Source organism: Phyllopteryx taeniolatus, chromosome 18 (genome assembly GCF_024500385.1).
Source record: "Phyllopteryx taeniolatus isolate TA_2022b chromosome 18, UOR_Ptae_1.2, whole genome shotgun sequence".
NCBI lineage: Eukaryota > Metazoa > Chordata > Actinopteri > Syngnathiformes > Syngnathidae > Phyllopteryx > Phyllopteryx taeniolatus.
Genome location: NC_084519.1, coordinates 8,327,873 through 8,345,606, shown reverse-complemented (window position 1 = coordinate 8,345,606; position 17,734 = coordinate 8,327,873). Strand labels below are relative to the sequence as shown.

General features: G+C 42.1%; 1 protein-coding gene across 8 annotated transcripts in view; it reads right to left on the bottom strand.

The window, feature by feature from the left end:
* Positions 1–17,734, bottom strand: part of hivep2a (HIVEP zinc finger 2a) — a 67,023-nt gene that overhangs the window by 25,883 nt on the left and 23,406 nt on the right. For 7 of the 8 annotated variants that reach the window (XR_009785555.1, XM_061754944.1, XM_061754941.1 and 4 more), the window contains one exon: positions 15,877–15,920. The exons of the other annotated variant lie outside the window; for it this stretch is intronic. The gene's annotated coding sequence lies outside the window, so the exon portion shown is untranslated. The remainder of the gene's footprint in view (positions 1–15,876; positions 15,921–17,734) is intronic. 8 annotated transcript variants of the gene reach the window in all.

The window sequence follows — 17,734 nt, the reverse complement described above, 5'->3', positions numbered from 1 at the left end:
CCGGGCTTCTCTATGCGTGTGTGTGACTTGCTCATTAATGATCATGTGAGACACACTATCATGGGAACAATATTAAGCCATTTCAAAATGTGCCCTATTTTCCATTCATTTCTAGAACTAAAATGCAAAATGTTACCGGAGGTCCCACTTTCCAGACAAAAGGGATAAAATGGCAAGATGAAGTCATCCATCCATCCATCCATCCATTTTCTGAGCCGCTTCTCCTCACTAGGGTCGCGGGCGTGCTGGAGCCTATCCCAGCTGTCATCGGGTAGGAGGCGGGGTACACTCTGAACTGGTTGCCAGCCAATCGCAGGGCACATACAAACAAACAACCATTCACACTCACATTCACACCAACGGGAAATTTAGAGTCTCCAATTAATGCATGTTTTTGGGATGTGGGAGGAAATGGGAGTGCCCGGAGACAACCCACGCAGGCACGGGGAGAACATGCAAACTCCACACAGGCGGGACCGGGGATTGAACGCCTCACCTCAGAACTGTGAGGCTGACGCTCTAACCAGTCGGCCACCGTGCCGCCAAGATGAAGTCATATTTTCATTATATTCATCCATCCATTTTCTAAAGTGCTGATCCTTATTTGAGTCACGGGTGAGGTGGAGTCTATCCCAGCTGACTTTGGGCGAGAGACGGGGTACACCCTGGTCTGGTTGCCAGCCAATCGCTGGGCCTATATAGACAAACAAGCATTCACACTCACGTTCACACCTACGGACAATTCTGAGTCTTCAATTATGATGACGTATATATTTTTTGAACGTGGGGGGAAGCTGGATTCCTGCAAACATGCAAGCTCAAGGCATAATATTACAAGAATAATCATAATTGTTTAGAGCAACACATAATATGAAATAAATATTTGTTTTCTAAAAAAGGTGATTACACACACACACACATATATATATATATATATATATATATATATATATTTTTTTTTTTTTTTTCTAGAAAAAATGCATATGGTAGGTGTCATCTTGGTCTCATGGTGTCAAAATGTGAGAATTGCTTAAATAACAATTCTAATTGAAACAAGAAATGTATTGGCCCATAAATACATCATACACCTGCTGGGAATGTTGCCATTCAGCTCTGCCTGTAAAGGTTACAGTACATTGAGAGCAATAATGATTGCACATAGTGAGTCCATATAGGGAGAAAGAGCGGGTGAAAAATTTGCTGCTCCAGGCAGTTGAGACGCGAGAATGATTATGCAACAAGACACAAATGTGGCTTGTTTTCACTTAATAATGTTCCAGGCTTGGAATAACTTCCTGCTAAAACTGTGTGTGTGTGTGATTGTGTTCTTGCGGTCCTGCCAGCTTTGACTGAGTTCTGACACACACACGCACACACACACAAGCTGCGCTTACGGTGGGATAGACAAAGTGACAGAGCAGCGATTGAGCCTGTTCAAAAATTCCGTGTTCCACCATTCTGCTACAGTAGACGTCGTGGGCATTGTGTAGTGTACATACATCATTTAGGTTTCCATTTAGGTGAGCACGGTCATGGAGGAGGAGGAGGTGGGAGGGCTGTCGTGGGGGGCGCAGGGAGTTGAGGTGAGGTGAGGAGGGAAAAACAGGCGTCCTGTTGGTGTAAATTGCCAGTGGAAAAGAGAAGGCAGTCATATTTTCCACAGAGCTGCTGGGCCAGCCTTGAAACTATTACACTCACTGTGTGTGTGTGCGTGCATGTGGCTTCATTAGATTTTCCACAACAGTGTGCAGAATCCTCCAGGAAGCACGATGGACACAGGAAAGGGTGCGCTTGTTTTGTGGAAGCCGGCCGGACACCGTGGCTGTGTTGGGACTCGCTCCCTATCCACTATACAGCGCCCTATATACTCATTTCCCCCTTTTGGAGAGCTGTTCGAATGTGTACTTGTGAATGTGTAAATGTCTTGTAAATTTGACACAGCACAGAGAAGAGTGTTATTAACAAGTCTGACAAATTTGAATGATTAAAAATAAATAAATAAATAAATAAAATGGACAAGAATATCCAATGAGGCCGGCACGGTGGGCGACTGATTAGCACATCTGCCTCACAGTTCTGGGGACCGGGGTTCAAATCCGTCGCAGTCACTGCGTTCGGAATCATTCACACATTCGCTACTCCCGAATCACTGCAAAGGAATTCTTAGTGGACTTTTTAGAAACTATCTACAGTCGGTCCACTATACTGTATAGGGAGAGAGTGATTGATTCCCAAAACAGGCTTCGTCCTGCGATGTCGAGCAGATGAACCGAACGGTCCTGACTCAGAACCCTTGAAAGACGTTTGACGATCACATCCAGGCGATAATTTGTGAATCCACTGGAGAATGTTATGGTCTTAAAAAGAAACGCTCCTTCAGATGATTGTCAGGAGCAAAAAAAAAAAGACAGGAGGAGCTTGATGGGAAGCAGTGTCCCAGACGTACAATGACATCACGCTTGGGCAGCAAGAAAAAGGAGGACTGCTGTGTTTTTCCAGCTATAAACACCGTGAGATGTTTAGCCGGCTTCACGGGGGTGAGCAGTTATGTTCTTGTCATTCTCAGAAAGTTACCTTGACTCACGGGTTTTAGTTTGTTAACGTGACCAAGCTTGTAACTCGAGTCAGATGACAGCCCCCCTAAAGAAAACAACAACAACAACAACACAATTTGGTGTTTTTAACTCATTTACTGCCAGCTGTTTTCAGAGCAGTTTCCCATATTGCAAGCTGTTTTAGAGCATTTTGACTGATCTTTCAAGACCCACAGAATATTATGCTCTGTGACAACATAATCACTGAAAATCATCCAGGACCAGGTAGACAATCCATCCATCCATTTTCTACCACTTATGCGAGGTCGGGTCGCGGGGGCATTAGCTTTAGCAGGGACGCCCAAGACTTCCCTCTCGCCAGCCACTTCATCCAGCTCTTCTGGGGGGATCCCGAGGCGTTCCCAGGCCAGCCGAAAGACGTAGTCTCTCCAGCGTGTCCTGGGCCGTCCCCGGGGTCTCCTCCCAGTGGGACGTGCCCGGAACACCTCACCAGGGAGGCGTCCTGGAGGCATCCGAATCAGATGCCCCAGCCACCTCACCTGGTTTCTCCCTATCTGGAGAAGTAGCGGCTCTACTCTGACATCCTCCCGGATGACCGAGCTTCTCACCCTTCTCACTCATCTCTAAGGGAGAGCCCTGACACCCTGCGGAGGAAACTCATTTCGGCCACTTGTATCCGGGATCTTGTTCTTTCGGTCACGACCCACAGCTCGTGACCATAGGTGAGGGTAGGAACGTAGATCGACCGGTAAATTGAGAGCTTCGCCTTTCGGCTTAGCTCCTTTTTTACCACAACGGACCGATACAAAGTCCGCATCAATGCAGACGCTACACCGATCCGCCTGTCGATGTCCCGTTCCATTCTTCCCTCACCCGTGAGCAAGACTCCAAGATACTTGAACTCCTCCACTTGGGGCAGGATCTCATCCCCGACCCGGAGAGGGCACGCCACCGTTTTCCGACTGAGGACCATGGTCTCAGGTTTGGAGGTGTTGATTCTCATCCCACCCGCTTCACAATCGGCTGTGAACCGCTCCAGTGAGAGTTGGAGCTCACGGCTTGATGAAGCCAACAGAACCACATCATCTGCAAAAAGCAGAGATGCAATACTGAGGCCATCAAACCGGACCCCCTCTACGCCTCGGCTGCGCCTTGAAATTCTGTCCATAAAAGTTATGAACAAAATCGATGACAAAGGGCAGCCTTGGCGGCATCCCTCACCGGTGGTGGAAGGGGGACCCATGTTACCCTTTCGGGCTGTGCCCAGCCGGGCCCCATGGGTGCAGGACCGGCCAGCAGGTGCTCGCCTTCGAGCCCCACCTCCGGGCCTGGCTCCAGAGGGGGGCCCCGGTGACCCGCGTCCGGGCAAGGGAAACCTCGATCCACTTATATTTTTCATCATAGGAGTTGGAACAAGCTAGAATCAAATGGAACCTTCTGTTCCCATTTACCAGTTAGAACAAATGAACTTCGTGTCCCATCTACAAGCAGTTACAACAATCTATAAAACAAGCTAGAACAACTACAACCATCTATCCCCAGTTAGAACCATCTAGACACATCTAGAAACAATTAACACGGATTAAAGAAGTTACAAACATCTATACAACCGTTCATCCATTGATATATTTTCTAAATTGCTTATCATGTTATAGGGAGCCAGGTCCTATCTCAACTGGCTTTGGACGAAAGGTGGATCACAGCCTGGACTGGTCGGCAGTCAATCACAGGGCACATACAGAGAAAGAAAACGATTCACATTCATATTCACAGTCCTGTGAGTGCGCCACTACACCATCAGTGACTGTATAGAACCAGCTAGACCCAACTAAACCATCTAGAACCATCTGGTGACATTCGAAACCAGCTAACCGATCTAGAACTGTCTAGAAACAACCAGACCAACACATTGACAACCAGTTAAACACTTCTGAAGCTATCCAGAACCGGTTGGAAGCATCTACAAACAGCTAGACCCATTCAGAACTATGAGGAAGCATCTAGAGCAGTGATTTCCAATCTTTATGGAGCCAAGGCACATATTTTACAATTGAAAAATCTCACGGCACACCCACAAACAAAAATGTCACAAAAAGTGGATACATTAATTACTGTATGTACTTCCTGGCATCTAATAGAAGAGCATTTATTTGTTCTGTCTGTCACTATGCCTCACTGGCATAAATAGAGGAATAAAGGAATTTCTTGAACAATTTGAAACATTTGATAATTTGCTGCTGCACACCCGAAGAGCGCTCACGGTACACTAATGTGCCCCGACACACTGATCTAGAAGCAGCTCCCTTGGATCACACCTTTTTGTCATGCGATCATCTTCGTTATCTTTAGCTTCAACCGACTTTCAAAGCGTGTGTGTGTGTGTACATGTGTGTGTTGCCACTTCCGTTCATCTGCACCCCCTGGCTTCTTTCCTCACCTCATTTCTTTCTCAGACCTCACAGGAAGGCCATGTTGCTCGCTGTTGCATCAGACCCGAGCCCGGCAGCGTGTTGCATAACGTTCTTAATCATAATGATCATAAAGATGTTAGTAAAGAGATGTAGATCGCATTACGATGACTAACTTCCACTCAGAAGACTTAAGACCCTTTCACACAGAGATCGGACAGATGACATTTCAAGTGGTACCTTGACTTACGAGCGCCCCAAACTACGAGTCGTCCTAGTTACAAGCAGCCGCTTGGTCGATTTTTTGTTTGGAGTTGCAAGGCAGAATTTGAGATACGACCAAGCTTCAGATACGCTGCCGGAATTCACAGTCGCTTTTGATTCAACATAAAGACAGACAGACTGCTTTCCTGGAGGACTACAGAAATCTGAGAATGTTTACTTTTGAGAGGTTGAAATTCCGAGAATTTGGAGTTAAACAGCTTCTCTAAACCATTTATCGATTATCACAATAGTTGCCGATTAATTTGATAATCGAATAGTTGTCGATTAATTGATTGATTTTTGTACCTCTAAAATTCACCTAAACAAAGAGCACATTTCAGCTGCTGTCGGCCACAGCTCACGTCCAGGCACTCACACGCAGACTCGTCTATGTCACACGCCACCCCGCCAGGCTCCGCCTCTTAAAGGCACATGTGTGTACACACACTACCATAAAAACTGTATTTATTTTCATTTTATGCTTATAATTTTGTTTTTGTTTATGCACACACACACACACACACACACACACACACACACACACACACAGCATTAAAAAAGAGAACCAGATCCAGAATATGGACTCACAAACATTCTGCTTCAATGTGTGTGTGCGCGCACGAGTGGGTGTGTGCGAACGTTTGTGTGTGTGTGTGTGTGTGTGTATACAGTCTGTGGAGGCGGCAGGTGAATGACTACTGTCTCCAACACCTGTTACGTATGCACACACACACACGTACATACACAGATGAGTGCTGCCTGCTCACCCACACAACGCTTAATGTCTCCCTTTCCTCACATCCGCCGAGCAGCAGGTAGGTGGGAAGTGAGTGTGTGTGTTTGTGTCTAAGTGCGTCTGTGTGTGTGTGTCACTAACATCTAGAAGTAAAACGTCTTCTGAGCACCGACAGCTCCAAGGAAATAATCTCTGTCTCGTTCAATTTCTGCCTGAACATCCTCCCCAAATTTTTCCTGCCTGATTGTAACACTCCGCCACCTGATGCTGCTGGACTTCCTGTCTCTTTTTGCTGGACTTCCTGTCGCTAGTAATCAGGAAAATATTACACTTAGTACTTATTTGTCATAGTGAATGTGGGTGCCACTGCTCGTTTGTTTCTGCGCGACTGAATCATGACTTGGAACTGTAGCTTGGAGATGTGAATCACAAATTTCCCAGCTTTATTGAACGCAGCATTAACCTCAACAATACTTCATACTACTGTACATGTGGTACTTCCTTAACAAAGTGTTTATGTACTGAAACTGCAGAGGGGATGGCCTTTTTAATAAAATGTTTCAAACTCAGGTGCATTGCCAAAAATTGGAATATTGATGAAAACTTAATTCACTCCAGTGGTTAACTCATTCACTGCCAGCTGTTTCCAAGCAGTTCAGCCAGCCATTTTAGAGCATTTTGACTGATCTTTAAAGACTCACAGAATATTATTCTGTTCTGTAACAATATAAGCAACTCAACGACAAAACAAGAGAATAGACTTTTTCTTTCCCCAGAAAAAAAGGTTGTTTCTAGCTTTTTCCGTTCTTTAGTAATCAACAGTAGAACCTTGGTTTCACGCACAAAAACACCCATTTCTGGCCAAAAAGTGGAGAAAATTAACTTTTTGTGAAACAAGTCAAGCAGAAGAGTGGCTAATATGTACATACTTGACGAATATATAAATATTTGTCTGTTTAATAAATCTGTACAATATGAGCGTTTCATTATTTGAATTGTACCACTGAAAACCTTTCTAGCATATTCACATTTATTAAGATGTACCTGTATGTCCATCGAACTGATCGTGCGCCCGATTCTGACTTACTCCCGACTTCTCCTCCATTTTGCGGCCTCCTTTTTGCGCTTCTTCATTTCCACGTCACTAAATCACATCTGACTTTTCTATTCCGGAGCCTCCTAAATTTCTCTTTTTTGGGGGCCCATCAATCTTTCTTTTTTGGCTTCCTTTTCGTCCTTGCGGGGGTCGCGATCATTCCTCACCTTCTCGCTTCCTTGAATTAATCACACCAGTCGTTAACGAACTCCGGCTGCCGCGCTGTTAATTAATCAGCTTTCTGCCTTAATGAACAGTCTAAACTTGTTAAAACCTGTTTGGCTCTTGATTAGCTCGTCCGTTCGCCCGCGGGCCCGACAAGACCATTAGGTGGGACGGGGCCGGCGTGATGAGACGACCTGGCTCCCTAATGGGACCGCTCAAATATTTATTATAATATTTATAGGCCAGGAAGAACCGTAGCGCTCAACGCCCACGATGCCTTCAAGTGTCCCTCGTAAGATCAGGCTTCACGACTTAGACATGATCCTTCCAAGCATGAAACGTATGCAATGTAGACAATGAACTGGGGCGTCAATCCCAGGGCACATCCAGACCACGTGTGTCAAACTCATTGTAGTTCAGGGGCCACATAAAGCCTAATTTGATGTCTAAGGGGCAGGACCATCTTATCATACCTGATATAATAATAAATAACAATACATTTTTCCCCTTTGTTTGAAAGCAAAATACATTAGGAAAATCATTATATTTAATGGCACTTTTGAAATCTTTTTTTCCAAAACCTCAGATTTCTTGACAAACTGAAGCAAAATATTCTCATCTACAATGTGTGCATAGGAAGTAATCATAGTGATTGCATTTGAAGGCCTAAACTTGAAGTCACAGGTATTTGGAACTGAAAAATATAGTACTGCACTTTAAAATTGAATCAACTTATGAAGACTGAGGAATTATTACCATTCCAGCCAATCGCAAGGGCACATAGAAACAAACAACCATTCGCGGTCACATTCACACCTATGGGCGCTTTAGAGTCTTCAATCAACCTATCACACATGTTTTTGGGATGTGGGAGGAAACAGGAGTGCCCGGAGAAAACCCACCCAGGCACGGGGAGAACATGCAAACTCCACATAGGCGGGGCAAGGGTTTGGACCCCGGTTCCCAGAACTGTGAGGCAGATGTGCTAACCAGTTGTCCACCGTGCCGGCTTATTACCATTCCATTTTTTATTTTATTTTTTACAGGAGAGGAGTAATTCTCAATCCTTATCCTTAGTCCAAACCACCACAATGTTTTTTGTATTTTTTTCACTTTTAAGTTCATCCTATGGGCTTAATTGTATCCCCAAGTGGGTCAGTTTTGGTCCACGGGCCATATGGTTGACACCAGTGATCTAGACAAATGCACATTCCCACTTACATTCACACATCTGTGGTTAATTCCTTGATCTTCAATCAAGCTAATATGCGCACATGGTTTTGTATCGTGGGAAGAAAAACCCACTTGAGCGTGAGGAGAACACGCAAACGCCACACAGCAAGGCCGCAGGTGAGATTTAAACCCCAAACCTGTGAGGCTGATGGAACATTTTCCTTTCAGTTCAGTCATGTCATTCCTCCCGGCTCTTCAGCACGTGAAGAAAAAAAAAAAAGATAATCATGAAAAATGTACGATGAAATATAATCATGATATTACAATCATATATCAGCAGAATGAAATGTAAAAGATATAGATAGATGATCTTAATATGGCCTGAGAGGGAAATTAAGGTATTACTTTAGTATAGCAAGTCATAAATATAAGGTAGAAAAATAACAGATGTATGAGGCAGCATGTGGGGTTCGTGGTTAGCCTGTCTGCACCGCAGTTCTGAGGATCTGGGTTCAAATCTGGGCTCAAGCATTCCTGTGTGGCGTTAGCACGTTTCCTCCACGTTCCAAAAACACGTAGCTTCGAGGAAAAGCAAGAAATCATCCGTGGACCTGAGAATGCGCGTTTGTTTATACGTGCCCTGATATTGACTGGCGATCAGTCCGGGGTGTACCCCGCCTCTCAGCCAAGAAAAAAAATGACAAGTGAGCAAAACAGTGAACATTTGCACGTGAGCTCATAGCACTGGTGTGCAATTCCGACGTGAGGAATTCTCTGCGGCTCCGGCGGCGAGTGAGATCATCTTGACGACATTCGAGGGTCGCGGAGGAATTTCGTGAAAATAATTTCAACAGAACGAGCGAGTAAATCTGCTGAGGAATGACAGCCACATGACATCATCTGCACTCGAGTGCACCAATGAGGCCACGCTGAGGGGAAGTCGCACACGCACGCGCTACTGCTGATGATGAAGGTGACTGAGGAATGAAAAAGGAAAGAACGAATGACAGAAGGAAGGAAGCAGGTCAGAATGAAGTCAGAGTTGAGGGATTGGGCGGAACCAGATGGGAAACACATGCTGTCAAAAACACGCGCGCATGCACACACACACACACACACACACACACTCTCTCTCCCAGCACGCACGCACACACAATCTGTCACACAGCATTATTCCACTGTCACCGGACACACACAGCATGCTGGGTAATGTAGTCCTGGGGGGCCTGCTGCCTCGATCGCATACGGCCCGCCGAGCATTTATATCATTGGGATTTCTGTAACACTTGTTGCATTCAGTTTGCAATTTTACTGTCATAATGGTTAAAAAAAATGTATTTTTCTCAATTTTGTATTCTTTTATCTCATAAAATGACTGGCTAATTAATTCAATGTACATAATACAAATATATTACAAAAATTAACTAATTTAGATATACATTTATTATTAGTGCTTGTTTTCATAACTAATTGGTCAATTCATCTTATCCATCCATCCATCCATTTTCTGAGCCGCTTCTCCTCACTAGGGTCGCGGGCGTGCTGGAGCCTATCCCAGCTATCATCGGGCAGAAGGCGGGGTACACCCTGAACTGGTTGCCAGCCAATCGCAGGGCACATAGGAACAAACAACCAGTCGCACTCACAGTCATGCCTACGGGCAATTTAGAGTCTCCAATGAATGCATGTTTTTGGGATGTGGGAGGAAACCGGAGTGCCTGGAGAAAACCCACGCAGGCACGGGGAGAACATGCAAACTCCACACAGGCGGGGCCGGGGATTGAACCCGGGTCCTCAGAACTGTGAGGCTGACGCTCTAACCAGTCGGCCACCGTGCCGCCCAATTTATCTTAATTAAATGAATTATGAACAATACAATTTTAAAATGAGAATGAATAAATGATAATTCATTCTCATTTTGAACTGAAGCATTTTACTGTCATTTTAAAAAAAACAAATGTGGCCATATTTTGTGAGCACAAAATGTCAATTTTACAGTAAAGTCAACTGGGAGCTGCAAAGTATTGTGGATTTGGCTTTTGTATTCCATGGCTGTTTCTGGTTGTGTCCCTCTGCTTCTGCTGTTCTGTTGTTGCGTGGGTCCTCTCATGCTGACTAAAGTACGCTACACAAATAAACAGCTTGAAGCAAACACACTTTGCCTCTTTTTTGAAGAATTCTTCAATACCTGCCCAACTGTGCAGAAGTACCAGTATTGGAAACATGGGGTATCTTTCTGTTTTTTGATGGCGTGGTATCGCAGTATTTCTCTAGTACCGGTATACCGTGCAAACGGACTGCCTCCACCAGTGAAAATGCTGTTTTTGTATTAACTGGCACTTGATTTATTTTTTTTTTGTTCCACCCCCAGCTGTCATGGTAATGAAAGTCTTATTCACCATTGGCCCAGCAGTATAAGGGGCAGTGTGAGCAGTGCCCCACTTGCATGAGACTGAACCAAAAATCGGGAAAATATCATCAAGACAAGACGAAGCCGGTGTTAAGACACCGAGCAATTGGTTTAAAACAATGAAATGAAATGGTGAATAAAATGCCTCATCTCCTGTTCGCTGACTGTCAGCCTGAATCTGATTCTGACCCTTTGTTTGACCCCTTGGGCCACCGTACGTCAATGACAATCAGAGCTTATTTCGACACAGCGCTTCTATCGGATCGAGTCATTCATTAAACCCCACAAAAATCCCACAGTTTCCAATTTTGCTAGATTTTTTTCCCACCTTTGTTCATCCAAATATCACAAGACAATGACAAAACTTGTCATGTCATCTAATTATCTGATTGCGAGAAGCCGCATCAGCTGTGTGAACACACACACCAGTCTCCCGCTTTGCTGAGTTCTGTGTGAAAGGCAAAGAAAGCAAAGTCCGCCAACTTCCACAAACATCTGCGTCTCGTCACCTCTGACTCCCCACAAAGCAGGTGACCGCTGTCGCCATGGCGATGACATCGTCCCAGTGACGACTCAGCATAAAAAAGTCAAAGCTGTTGTGCAAGCCAGTCAAACGTTTGACCCGTAAGTGAGTCAGCGCAGCGATTCTGGTAAAAAGGAGGATGGCCTTATGGGAAAAAACATCAACATGATATGCAAACGCACGCGCACACGTGTATACACACACACACGCAGGTCATATACACGTTTGGTGAGGCATTTTATTGGTTTGACGCTTTCACTCGGCACTGGAGGACGTTTTAATACATTTAACAAGTGCTCAAACTGTGCTGTCTCGTCGACACAAAACATCTACACAAAGTGTTGTCGCACTCACTGCACCTGTTGTTGCATCGGGAAAGAAGAAGAAAATGTCGAATTTGGACAAAAGAACTGGGACACCCACAGGAGGGGAAAAGAGGAAAACATATTGACAAAAAGTATTGGGACACAAACGGGAAATACAAACTTTTTAAGTGCAATTTGGGGAAAGAACGTATTGGGACACATAAAGAGGAAGTTAAAAGTGAAGACAATTTGTACAAAATTATCAGGACACCCACAAGAAGTGAAACTAGAGAAAAATGTGCAGTAGGAGTTAGAGTTGAGATACCATTTTTTTTGCTTTGATTCGCGAGCAAAAACTCGAGATACGAGCTCCATATAGTGGCAGTGAACTCAACTCTTCACAACAAGCAGCAGTTTGAAAAAGTGACCAATTTAAAAAAAAAAAAGATGCCACTCCCAGTTAAACTTCATTCTAAAACCAAACATAAAACAAAATCAATTACGTGTGTATTTAAAACAACCCCACTACTTAAGCCTGCGAGCTTAATGCTAACACATTGGGTAACAGCATAGACAGGCTAACGAAAGCATCTGTGTTGCGGTGTTATGAAGCAATAAGCAACAGATACTATCGCTATCACTAGAGCAACAAGACAGACAATATATAATAAAACTAATATTACTGCCGAACTGAGGAGCTGGGACGATCTCCATGTACAGTATACAGTATTTGTATTATACTGCCCCCAGGTGTCCAAGGCACCAGAAGGAGCAGCACAATGGCCATTGACCTGAAGTAAAAAAAAAAAAAAAAAAAATGTGATAAAGTTACATTTCTTTGCATTCTTTACATTACATTACATGATGCCATTACTGTATGTTTTTATAAAGTACAATATTATAGAGAGCCATTCTTCTTATAAAAACACATTACAAAAAATGGTGTCGTTTTATTGGGGAGGCTGGAACGTATTAATGACATTTCTATTCATTTTGACAGCGCATGATGATTTCAGATATCACATCACTGTATTTCCAAAGCTGTATGGACTGTAAACTCACATTCTGACCTTGTGTGCACCTCTTTGCTTCCTTTTTCGCTGCCAAAGAACGATGGAGCGAGTATTTTCAGCGTGTTGCATCAAACTAACACAACTCGTGACCGTTTCACTCGTAAATTTAGACGCAAGTTGATGACAGCCGCAGTGGACACCAGCAGAAGCTGACCTCGGCTGAACATCTGCAGCCGCGTGCGCGCACACGCACACACACACTGAAGTTGGGTGGGCAAAGCGTGGAAGTGAATGAGACAGAGATGTTAGTTGGCTTGAATGCAGGCAGAAAACGTTTTCAGAAGATAAATCATTTCATAACATGTTGCTGAAAGCCACTCATTTCCGTGTGTATGTGGATGTTGCCATTGTAGGTAACCTCCTGGAGGAGTTTTCATTTTGGCCAGAAGCCGCAGCGGTGGTTTCAAACCATCAATGATGGCGGCGGCGGCGGCGGCGGCGTGAGTGGTAATTGAGCTCTGGCAAGAATGTTTGTTTTACGGCCGGCTTTAGTTCCATTTCTGCCTGTGGTCACATTAAAATTCTGTCCTCTCTTGCCGCGGGAATGTTTCAGGTTTTTTTTTTGGGGTTTTTTTTTGGGGGGGATGCAGAACAACAACCCAAGAGAAGTTACCTGCTCATATGTCTTGTTTGTGTCAAACAAAAACACGGTATCACGGTACTGCAATTACAGCTCTAACATGTATTATTTTTAAATATTTTAGGAAAGAACTTTTTTTCCATTGAAGGCGCTTTGTAGGAACAAACAAAAAAAAGAAACAATTGAATTTTTCTAAATAAAATCAAAATATAGGACAACAGTAAGAGTACTTTGTTCTCAGAAAGTAAGTAACATCACAGCGGAAAAGTACGAAATGAAGTTTTCTGAAGATGCTCATGACATTTTATGGATATATAGGATTTCTATCCTACTGCTTAGTATGCCTTTTCCATGAAAACTAACACAAATGCATATTAGGATAATCGGAGTTCCTATTTTTGGTTATTTTACAAACTGTCCACTCAAGCCATCTTTACCATTACTGCCACTTGAAAGAGCTTCATTTTGTTGTTGCAATATCCCAGAGGGATCTGTGAGCTGAAGTGCGAGGATGAGGCAGCCATTTTGGAGTCACAAAATAGCAGACAGCAAAATAAATGTGAACGTGTTGGAACTATTGAATGTCTTTACCATTATTACGTTTGCTTAAAGCCAAGAGTTTCAGGAGTAGTCAGGATCTTTCATGCACTTGTAACAGCAGAGTTTGAAGGGCACAAATGGAAATTGTGCAATTCACATCATTTTTATGAAGCTGTTTATGTCTTTACCATTATGCACTTTTGTCTTTACCGTTCTACAAAGAAGTGTATTTCAATGGGCCGCCACAATTTGCTCTGACAGAAAGGATTCCCTTTACAACGAATGCCTCAGATTTTGAATCAATAACTTTGTGAAAAAAGGACGAAGCGTGGCTGTTTCAGCATGGGAGACATTTAACATAAAACCAAGGCGGCATAAAAAAAAAAGCTAAATCGGATTTATTCTTTCAAGTGTCTTTACCGTTATTGATCAAATGATATGACAATGACTCATATCTTTCGTCTACCAAGCTGCGGTACCCGACACCTGCACTAAACGGATGATGACAGGATGATGATATACAGTACGTGAGACCTTTGGGTGCTGTAATAGTAGCTTTTTGTTTAGTATTGACGGTTTGTATAATTGCGACGTGATAATGGTGCTATTAAGAGGTAGATTAATTCGGGTAAGTCCCCACTGAAAACCCAGGGACCAAATCCCCTGTCAAGCATGTACTATACATTGTTTGAGCTTAGTGGGCATCATGATACAAGTCAGCGTGTAAAGCTCATAAAAAGAAGAAAAGCCGTTTTGTGTGGAACATTCTTGGCACAAGTGCAAACTCTCTCTTTCACGCTGGTGTTTATGAGCCGCACATACTTCATCGCACCCACTAAATCCACGTTGCACAACCCACGCCAATATGGCAAGCCGTTTGCGCATTTAGTCCATACAATATCCCACAAGGGTGCTAGTTTGTGCATGTACTAGTGCGCTCTTCGTCCTCACTAGTAAGACAATTATGCACACTAGCAGAACGACTACTAGCAGGCAAATGGCATGACTAAAACCTAAAAACACACACACACACACAGAAGCACGCAACTGATGAAACTGATGAAAAAAGGATGACGCTATTGGAAAAATTATCAATGAACACTGATCTTTTTTTAACTAAATTACTTTTTGGAGGTGTCTTGTTTTGCGATGGATAGACCTTATAAATCTCTTTTAGACCTTTGCAATAGAAGTTAGATTTCTTCCAAATTAGCCTCTTAGTTGCCTAATAATAGGGTTACAAAAAAATCATAATTGATTAATCTGTTGAATATTTTTTGATTAATTGTGGACCAGATAAGAAAATATTTTTTTAATTCCATCCTTTTATTTCAAAAACAAAAGTGGACAGAATTTCAAATTGACAGTGCAGAAAATGCACAAACATAAAAGGATTATGATTCAGTTACTGGTCTGGAAAATTGGCGAAAATGTTGGTCATTGTTTTCCAGAGTAAAAGCAGATTTTTGTCAATCAAATATAATCAAAAATAATCAGTCTGCTTTCATGGAGGACAACAAAACTCAGAGAATATTTTACTGTTGAGAGGCTGAAATTATGAGGGTTTGGAAAAGTTTGTATAAGGTCTCTAAACGATTAATCAATAATCAAAATAGTTGTTGGTTAATTTGATAATCGACTAGTTGCTGATTAATGAATTAATTGTTGCTCTATAATATATATCATCTGAAAATTCCATAAATAAATAAAAATAGCTTAATTATCTTAAACATGGAACCAGAATTTGTATTTATTTTTTTAACCAATTGTACGCAATTGTACAAAAAAAACGATATCTGCTTTAGCGTTTGAACTTTTCAACTGCATACTCGTAGGCGCTTGTAGTGGAATTTCTATTGTTTATTTTTTTAACTAATAAGACACAGTCTTTCTACTTGTGCACAGTAGTCATTGCACAAGTGCACTGAATTGTCTTACATATTTCTATCAGTGAAACAAAGAGTGTCCTAGTACATGAATAGAAAAAAATATGGAATCAATTGTGAATCAGTTTGCCCTCGGGAGCGCTGTGTTGCATGACAGCCTACCTGCTGGTGTACACGTGCTCACTTGGTCCCGCCAGACAGCCCCCCTGCAAAAGAGCAAAACACACAGTGTGAGCGCAACAGGAAGTCATCAGTATGTGGCACAGGAAGTGGCCGGCGGAAGGCGGAAATCCCGCTCGGCAAAACACCGCTTGAACTGAATGTCGTGGTGGCCAAGAGCAGTTCGACACTTAAGGGGTCTTTGTGTCATTGAGCACTGGAAATCACAGCAGACTATAGAAATTCTGAGATATCATGACTTGGTGAAGATTTCTCACAATGTCAGGACATCACTGGTTTTCTTTCTTTAAGCTCGTTTATAAAAAAAAATAAAATAAAAAAAAAAAGGATTACTTTGCATATTTTGAAAATTAAAATGAATACATGAAACAAAGTAAACATTACATTAAATTAAAATTTTAAATTATTAAAATAATAAAATATAAATCTAAAATAAATAACCTAAATCAAAAATAGAAACAAATGTCAAATATTTTAAATGTAAAAATAAAAACAACATCAAATTATCAAATAAATGAAATATATTTATATTAAAAAAACAATACAAATCTAACATTAAAAATTACATTTAAAAAGGGAAAATCATCCAAATAAAAACAAAAATCTAAATAAATATTTATCCATATTCTATCTATAAAAGTCAACAAGTAAACATCTATTATTACGTCATAATTAAAATAAATATAGAAATTTAAAGAAATGTTTTACTTACAGTAAAACTAAAACTAAAAATAATAAAAACTAAGAATATAAAAGTTATTAAAACAAATGTAAATAAGTAGCAAATAGCAAAAATAAACAATGTATAAAATCTAAACATTTATAATAAATACAAATAAATAAAAACAAGTAAAAATGAAAAACAAATACAATCAAAATAACAAAAAAATGAAAGTAAAAATGAAACCAAAAAATACCAAAATAGTAATACAATCAAATTAGAATATATAAACGTAAATGTAAATGTTTTTTTAAAAGAAATGAAAGTAAAAATCTAAAGAAACACAAAATAAAACAAAGTAAAAAACAAACATTTATTTGAGTACTTAGGCATAACTTGACTTAAAAGACACTCATGTGACACAAACACACACGCACGCACGTACGTACACACGCACGCACACACACACATACACACGCACACCCACTTCATTATCATCGGTTATCTTAGCGGTGCTAACGAATCTTTGCATACCTCCGGGTGGCCATCACGCAACATAATGACATCACGAGAGCAGAATGTGATGAAATGTAACTATGGCAACCATCAACAGATCTCATCATCAGAAGCACAAAAACATCCTTAGCGAGTAACAAACGTTCAAACTCACAGACTCCGGAGAATGTTTTCAAGAAGTAGGTCACCGGTGGAGGAGGTGAGGGGTGCGTGGGCCAGGGGGCGCGCACGCACACAGACACACACACACACACACACACACACACACACACACAAACCACAGGGGAATTTCCTCGTTTCATATAAAACTGATAATGGGATGTGTCCCAGCGGGAGTGGAAAATCAGAGGTGACTTACGAGCTGCATTCCAACCTCATTCACACACACACACATAGTGGACACTCCCTGGACTGGCGCACGCACACACACACACACACACACACACACACACACACTCATCTAGTTTTACATGAGGGAGGAGAAGGAAGGCAAAAGTGTTTGGCAAACTACAGTTAAGTTTCCACGTCTTCACTCTGCGCTCGAACGCTATGCTGCCACGAAGAAGAAGAAAAACAGGAAGCTCTGCTATGCTATGCTATGCTTTAACTGCAACGTAGCGTACCAACGTCCCGTCACTTAACTATGACTATATTTTGGTTGTA